The following is a 7567-nucleotide window of genomic DNA, read 5'->3' on the forward strand; positions in this document are numbered from 1 at the left end:
ATACCAATTTATTTAGAGCTATGAACAAGATAGAGATGGATCCTGTCATTTGTGCTAGAAAATATAAGGATCACAGGGATGCCCTTGGAGGACAGGTCAGAGGATTAATCATACTGTTCAGATGATACTGAGGTTGGTTGCAGTCTTAAGCCCTTTAGCCAATCCTGTTAAGAATGTGCTAGAGTCATCCTATGGCCAGAGCACTGGCCAGAGAGGAGATAGCAATGCTCCAGGCTACACAACTCATTAGGGGCAGTAAGACACAGAATTGGATTTTTAAAACTTTTGAATCCATGCAGGTCACACAACCTCTCCAGCTGGGCATGCGGATTATCTGCTGCTGGAATCATTCTGTGTGCTTCCCCGAGGCCAAGCGTGACCTGGAAGAGGTAAGACGTCCAGCCGTTCCAATTGTCAGCTGAGATATGTATGTGAAACTCCCAGGAGAAATAGGAAAGTGACATTTGTCCTGCTGCTTCTCAGCAATGAGTCTGCTCAGGTACCGAATCTACAGAATTGTTGCTGGCTGTCAGGGAGAGATGATGGAAATGGCTTCCGTGGGGTGGTGGCCGGGGGAAGGAAAGTGAAAGTACAGATAACTGACCAGAAGACTGAGTATAAGACCTTAGGCAAGCGAGGGCAGGCCTTGCCAAGGATGGTGGGCTCTCAGAAGAAAGGCCTCGAGGCCTGCATGGAATGGAGAAGGCTCGAGGGAGGCAAATGGGTGAAGGGGAACATAGGGGTGGGAAGGGTGATGTCACTCAGCAGAGAAAGGTTGTCCATGGCAACAGGAGGGAAGGGGCTAGGTGCAAAGAAGCATTTTCAAGATAAGAAAATAATTTCCCATTGACTGACAGCTGCATTAAAAAGTGTGCTATATACACAACAGAGTACCACTCAGCCTGAAGAAGCGAGTTTTACCATGTGACACATCATAGGTGAGCCAGGCCACTAGGCCAAGGGGCTAGTCTCATTGTGGCATCTATGATTGTCAAACTCTCAGAGAGACAGAGAGTAGAGGGGAGGTTGCCAGGGGCTTAGTGGGTGGGTGTAAGTTGGTCAAGTGGTATGGTGTTTTTCCTTATGAAGGTCTAAGATCCCAATGTTACTGTGGTTATCCTTACTGTGTGCTTTATGTTTATTAAGACCTTGGATCTTAATATCCCACCCCCACACATGAAACATTGTTACACTCTTGAGATGTACATCGTTTTATTTGTTGATTATATGTCTATAATGCTAGTAGGGGGGGCATTATTCCAGAGAGGAGAAAAGGAAGGAAGGATATGGGGGTGAGCTGCTAGGTGAATGGCCGTATGACTTGGGGCAGGGAGCAATGGGAGGGACGAGGACTGGAAAGGGGGTGTGGCTAAGCTGCACACTGCTCCCAGAGAGCTCAGGCTTGAAGGCAACGGGAGGTAGGAGGTGGCTTCTGAAGTAAATCAAATCAGATAGGAAACACCTCAGGGGAACACAGATTTTTAAAGAAGGCTTATAATAAACCCTTTCAGAAAAGGATCCATCAGATAAACGCAGTGCAACTTTTAAATTACTTTATCTCACTTTGTTTTTTGCACTTCTTCTTTTCCTGAATTAGGCAGAACTCGGTCGGCTCAGTTTGCTTTATCCCTCCGCTGAGACAGCTCTATCCTGCAAAACGTGAGATGCTGAGATGCAGGGAGAAGGGGGCGAGACAAACATTTAGTACAGAGTCAGGCAAAGCTGCCATGTCTTTGAGTTTTGTATTAGAACTGAAAGCTAACTTCTTTTTTCCCCCCCGACCTGGGCCGGTTCACCCTTCCTTAGGCAACCTGGTGGTCCCCTGTTCCCAGGAGGTCACCATATTGATGCGGAACTTAGTACAGAGACCCGATGGGCATAGCATACTACAGCCCAGAACTCCTGGACTCAAGCAATCCTCCTGTCTCAACCTCCCGAGTAGCTGACTACAGGCATCGGCCACTGCGCCCAGTGCTAACTTCTTTTTTTCTTATTTATAATTTTATGGTGGTATATCAGGGTCACAGCCATTTTAGAGGCTTGGGAGACTTTTTTCGGAGCTGAAGAATCGGCCGTGATCAACACGAGACCAGAATCACTAAAGTGAAACTTTTGCTTTACTGGGACAATTGACACAGGTCAGTTGGGGCTGAGGAATTAGTGGTGATTGAGAAGACACCAGCCTCACTGAGGTGAAATCTTCTGGTAAGTGTTTGCACAGAGTCACCCCAACAAGCTGTGTTGTGTTCCACAGGTGGCCAAAGTTGTACCTTCATTCTGGTAGCCCAAGTTGGTAGTGTAAGAGTCTCCAAGGTGGTACTGGTTTTGAAGGTATGAAGGGTGTAATCCAGGGTTCTTTAGAGAAACAGAACTTGTAGAATGAATGTCTCTGTTATAGAAAGGGGTTTAGTAGAATGTACTACAGGCTGTAGTCAAGCTAATCCAACAACGCCTGTTTATGAAGATCCAAGAATCCAGTAAGTGTTCAGTCCACAAGGCTGGATGTCTCAGCTGCTCTTCAGGATACACTGGAATCCCAAGGAAGTAGGCCAGTGAGTTGGTAGGGAGGCAAGCATAAGCAGACAAACAGCAAAACTTCCTTCTTTCATGTCCTTATATGGGCTCCAGCTGAAGGTGTGGCCCAGAGTAGAGGTGGGTCTTCCTACCTCCAAACATCTGGATTAAAGGTGTGTTTTCCCATCTCAAAGATCCAGATTAAAAGTGGGTCTTCCCACTTCAAATTAAGCAAAAATTCCTCACAGTGTGTGTTGCTGGTGTTTTTCTTGTCCTGTCAGGTCCCGCTGCTCCTCTCAGCCCCAAAGAAACACACTGAGACCAATATTAATTATAAAACTGATGGCTGACGACTAGGGCTTCTTATTGGCTAGCTCTGTCTTAATTATTAAACCATTTCTATAAATCCATGTATTTCCACATGGTCTTGGCTTACCAGAGAATGCCCGGACCTGTTACTCCTATGGCAGCTACATGTCATCTCTGTCTGGTCCCTCCCTGCCTACTTTTCTCAGAATTCCCCTTGTCTCCTAGCCCTGCCTATAATCCTACCTATATTGGCCACAGTGCTTTATTCATCAACCAATAAGAGAAACATATATACCGAAGGACATCCCTCATCGGGGGTGTCCCATTATTATTTTTTGTTTTTATTTTGTTAACTCCAGGTGTAGTCAAGTGGACAAGCAAGAGACATCATCAGGGAAGGGCCATGGAGAGCAGCTGAGGCTTGGCATTGTGAGAGGGCAGCATGGTTGCTGAAAGTGCAGCATGGTTGCAGCAGGAGACCCGAGCATTTTGGAGATGCCAGGATCGTGGGATGGCCACCAAGAACAGCAGCAGCTGTGGAGTGGAGCCTGGAAGATAAATTGTGTGTGCTGCAGAGGGCAGAGCCAGAGAAGTGACCCAAGCCCCTTGGAGGAACCCGGGAGATCATGAGTGAACCCCAGATCTTGGACACTGAATGATTTACACCACCGGAATTGGTTTTGCTTTGTTCAGATTGAGACTGTGCCCTGGCTCTTCCTTCTTGAAGTAAAACAATATTTAACCTAATTTTGATTTTTTAGGAGCCCACAGCTGAGAAACTTTGAACTTTTAAGAGATTGTGGAGTTTTAGAGACTGGATAGTTTTAAAAGAACTTATAATGTGGCTGAATTTATAAAGATTGTGGGGCTCTTAAAGTTTTACTTATGTTTGATATTATGGTATCAATATTAACATGCCATCTCTGGGGATAAGTGACAAATGAAAGGCTCTAAGTGAAAAGTGATGTTTCTGTGCCAAGATGACAAGGGGCCAATTGTGCTGGCTTGTGCTATATCAACTTGACATGACTAGAATCACTAGAGAGGAGGAAGCCTCAATTGAGAAAAGGCCTCCATAAGATCAGGCTGCAGGCAACCCTGTTGGGTATTTTCTTAGTTAGTGGTGGATGTGGAAGGACCCAGTCCATTGTGGGTGGGGCTAGTCCTGGTTTGGTGGTCCTGGGTTCTATAAGAAAGCAGGCTGAGCAAGACATGAGGAGCAATCCAGTAAGAAGCACTCCTCCGTGCCCTCTGTGTCAGCTCCTGCTTCTGGGCTCCTACCATGCTTGAGTTCCTTTCCTGACTTCTGTCAGTGATAGACTACATGTGGCAATGTACGCCAAATAGACCCTTTCCTCCCCAAGTTGCTTTGACCATGGTGTTAATCACAGCAATAGAAATCCTAGCTAAGGCAAATATATTAGCTTATTACTTTCTTTTGAGGACGATTCTGGGGACCAAACCCAGGAACTTGTGCCTGATGGGTAAGGGGCAGACAGAGGAGCTGCGCCCTCAGACCTTGGACTTTTGAGTCAGGGAGTCAATATGGTGCCCAGACAGATTGGTCTAGAATTCACTCTGTATCTAAGGCTAGCCTTAAATTCCCAACCCTCCTGCCTCCAGCTCTCAAAAGCGGGGTTTAGCAGTGTGCAATACCCTCTTCCAGCTTTAAGAAATGAAGTTTTGAGTTGCATAATTATCCTGTAGCAGAGACTTTGAACTTTGTCACTGGTCAAGTTGCTTGCAGGAGATCTGGCCATCCCAAGGAGCCTGTAGGAGTCTTGAGGAGAGTCGCCTGGGTCTGCTAGAATCAGCAGCCACCTTCCAATGCACCCAGGGATACACTCCCTTCCAACTTCAAGGCATTGCGCTGAGGTCATAACATCTGCAGCCTGAGCATCAATGACTGCACTGAGCCGGCAGAAGGCATTCCTCTTACAAAAAGGTAGGACCTTGTTGTAACTGATGCTGCAATTAAGGGTCCCATTAACCCTTGACTCGAAGACAGGTTGGAGTCTTCTGAGATGAGGCGACCGCCAAACAGCTGTCAGGGAAAATAAAGGTGCCAAATCTGCCGGTGGCTTCCAGGTGTCTGAAGGGACTCTGACTCTCTGAAAGGTAGCTTTGATGCACGACAGGCCTGCCAAGGCTGGTTATCTGCCTTGTATTTTGATCTGAGTTCTTGCTTTGTTTCCTGTGGTGAGTCTTTGTCTGTATCTGCCAAGAAGATTAGCTTGTTCATTAAGGTGTCACTGAGGTTTAAAAATGCCTCTTACTGTTCCTCGGGTAATTATTGCAGACAGGTTAGGGGAGTATTGTGAGCTCTCAGTAGAAGGAGATCGGAGAGGAATACCAAGGACAGGCATGCTTCACTTTTAACTAGCTGGGCTCCTGGGCCACTGGGTTATAGCCGCACAAACATCTGCAGTCAGCCTGCTCTCTCTTTTTTTTTTCCTTTTCCTTGCATAGGCTGCTGCTTGTTTCACTGATTTCTGGCCTGGATTCTCCCTGTGTCAGGTACTTCTTCCTAAGAGGCCCGAGAGGAACCTCATTTCATTTTTTGTTACTTTTCTTTTTGAGTGTGTTTCTGTGTGTGTGTGTGTATGTGTGTGTGTGTGTGTGTGTGTGTGTGTGTGTGTGTGTGTAGCTCAGTAGTAGCGTGTGTTCCTGGCATGCACTAGGGAAGTGGCTTGGGTCAGACCTACAACATCACAAAGGAAAAGAATCCCCATCACTTCAGCTACTCTGGGATACCATCTCCATTGTGTTGTCTCTTCTTTGCTCACTTCTTCTTGGAGGTAATGTCCCCCTCCTAAGATATACTGGGGCGTGAACATTGTGCTCACTAATGTTATGTTAACTTGACACAGGCTGTAGTCATCTGAGAGGAGGAGACCCCACCTGAGAAAATGCCTCCAGAAGATTGGGCTGTAGGCAAGCCTAAAGAGCACTTTCTTAGTGATTGGTTGGGGGGGGGCTTCAGTCCATTGTGGGTGAGACCATCCCTGGGCTGGTGGCCCAGGGTTCTATAAGAAAGCAGGCTGAGCAAGCCAGGGGAAACAAGACAGTAAGCAGCTCCCCTCCATGGGTTCTGCATCAGCTCCTGCCTCCAGGTTCCTGCCTTGAGTTCCCATCCTGACTTCCTCCAATGATAGACTATGTATTGACGTGGAGGCATCAGTCAAACAGACCCTTCTGAACTTGCTTTTGGTCATGGTGTTTTGTCACATCAATAGTAACCCTTGTTAGTATTTAGGCATTTTACTGGCCTGCATTTGGAGTTCTGATAAGATATGCCCTCAGCTGCTGCCACTAAGAGTACCACCTGTGCCTACTCAATGTGTTTCCTTTTAAAAGGGCCCTGCCTACCTCCCATCCTTCTCTCTTTCTTTCCCTCCCTCCGTGTGTCTGTCTGTTCCTTTCTCTCTTTCTCTGCTGCTCTTTTCTCTTTCCTGATGCTCCAGTCTCCAGAGGCTGGTCTCCCCCTTCCTCTTTCCCCCTTTTATGATCCTTTCCCCTTAATAAAAAACCCTTCTGCTTCAACTCTGTTGCATGACATTTTGTTTTGTTTTAATTACAACAACCCTAACTAAGACAAATGCCCACACCGCACAATGGGGGCCTTCAGACCCATGTCTGGGGAGTGTTGCTGATACTAGCCTTCGCTTGGATTCTCACTTTACATCATTTCCCAGATTATTCGCTTCTTTTTTCCTTTTCTTCCCCTTTACTCCCTCCTTCTCCCCCTCCTTCTCTCTCTTTATCTCCCAATTCCACACCCTGAATTCACAGTCTCATCGTGTACCCAGGCTGACCTCCAACCCTTGATCCTCAGTCTCAAGTATATAGACATGAACCAACATACTTAGATAATTTTCCTTAAGACTATTTAAAGAAATCAATAAGATAAGTAAAATGTAGACTGGCTTCCTTACTCTTCATTTTTAACTTTGGGACAACTTGGCAAGCTTTACATTAGTTTAACTTTCTTTAGACTGTCTTCCTTCAGTGAACCATCTGGAAGTCTCCCTCTTTGTATCCTTTTGGAAGCACATTATTGGATTGTAGGATATTCTTACAATGGAAAGCATGCCTCAGTGAAATGGGCTCATGAATGTACCTGTGTATCAATAGACAAGGGCATCCTTTATCCTTTCAGGTGGAATAATTATAAAGGTGTGACTGGAAACATTCACATGCAGGAGCTGGGGAACTCAGCTCTACACCTGTCACACTTTGCATTGCCTTCTTGCCCATGTCTATAAGATATTGTCTTAGATATGTCCAAAGAAGGGAAGAGATAGCTGAAGACTGGCCAGATAGGTCCAGTGACCAAGACTATTTATACTGAGCTGGTTGCCAGGGGATTTCTACCAGCATGCCGTGGAGTGTCAAGCTCCACAGTTAAAAATAGGGGCCTCCAGTGGACTGGATTATTGGCAGGGGTGAGGGTGGGGGTGGAAGTGGGGGGATGTCAAGAATTTGAAGGCATTAACCAGAATCTGGGAAGCCTATATGGTCTATTACAGAAGTGCATTTGGTATTTTCTAAAGGTCCTGACTTGAAAATAGGAGGGAAAAATGAATCTGTGAGTTATTAATCTAGACCTGGCCATCTTATACATCTATGAGTATAGTAGAATGCCATTAGGAGTCATTTTTCTGCTACGTTTACTGCAGAACAGCAGTATTTGGGTTTTCCCTAGGGTCTCTGGCCTGTCTCACATTCTTTTTTATTACACTTT

General features: G+C 46.0%; 1 long non-coding RNA gene across 1 annotated transcript; it reads left to right on the forward strand.

Annotated features, from left to right (window-relative positions):
- The first annotated feature begins 303 nt into the window (after nt 1-303).
- On the forward strand, nt 304-3784 carry LOC121144268. Its single transcript, XR_005881589.1, has 4 exons — nt 304-389; nt 2020-2138; nt 2255-2331; nt 3183-3784. It is a non-coding gene; the product is annotated as an uncharacterized LOC121144268 (long non-coding RNA).
- The last annotated feature ends 3783 nt before the right edge of the window (nt 3785-7567 follow it).

Source organism: Mesocricetus auratus, unplaced genomic scaffold, assembly GCF_017639785.1.
Source record: "Mesocricetus auratus isolate SY011 unplaced genomic scaffold, BCM_Maur_2.0 Super-Scaffold_100015, whole genome shotgun sequence".
Taxonomy (NCBI): domain Eukaryota; kingdom Metazoa; phylum Chordata; class Mammalia; order Rodentia; family Cricetidae; genus Mesocricetus; species Mesocricetus auratus.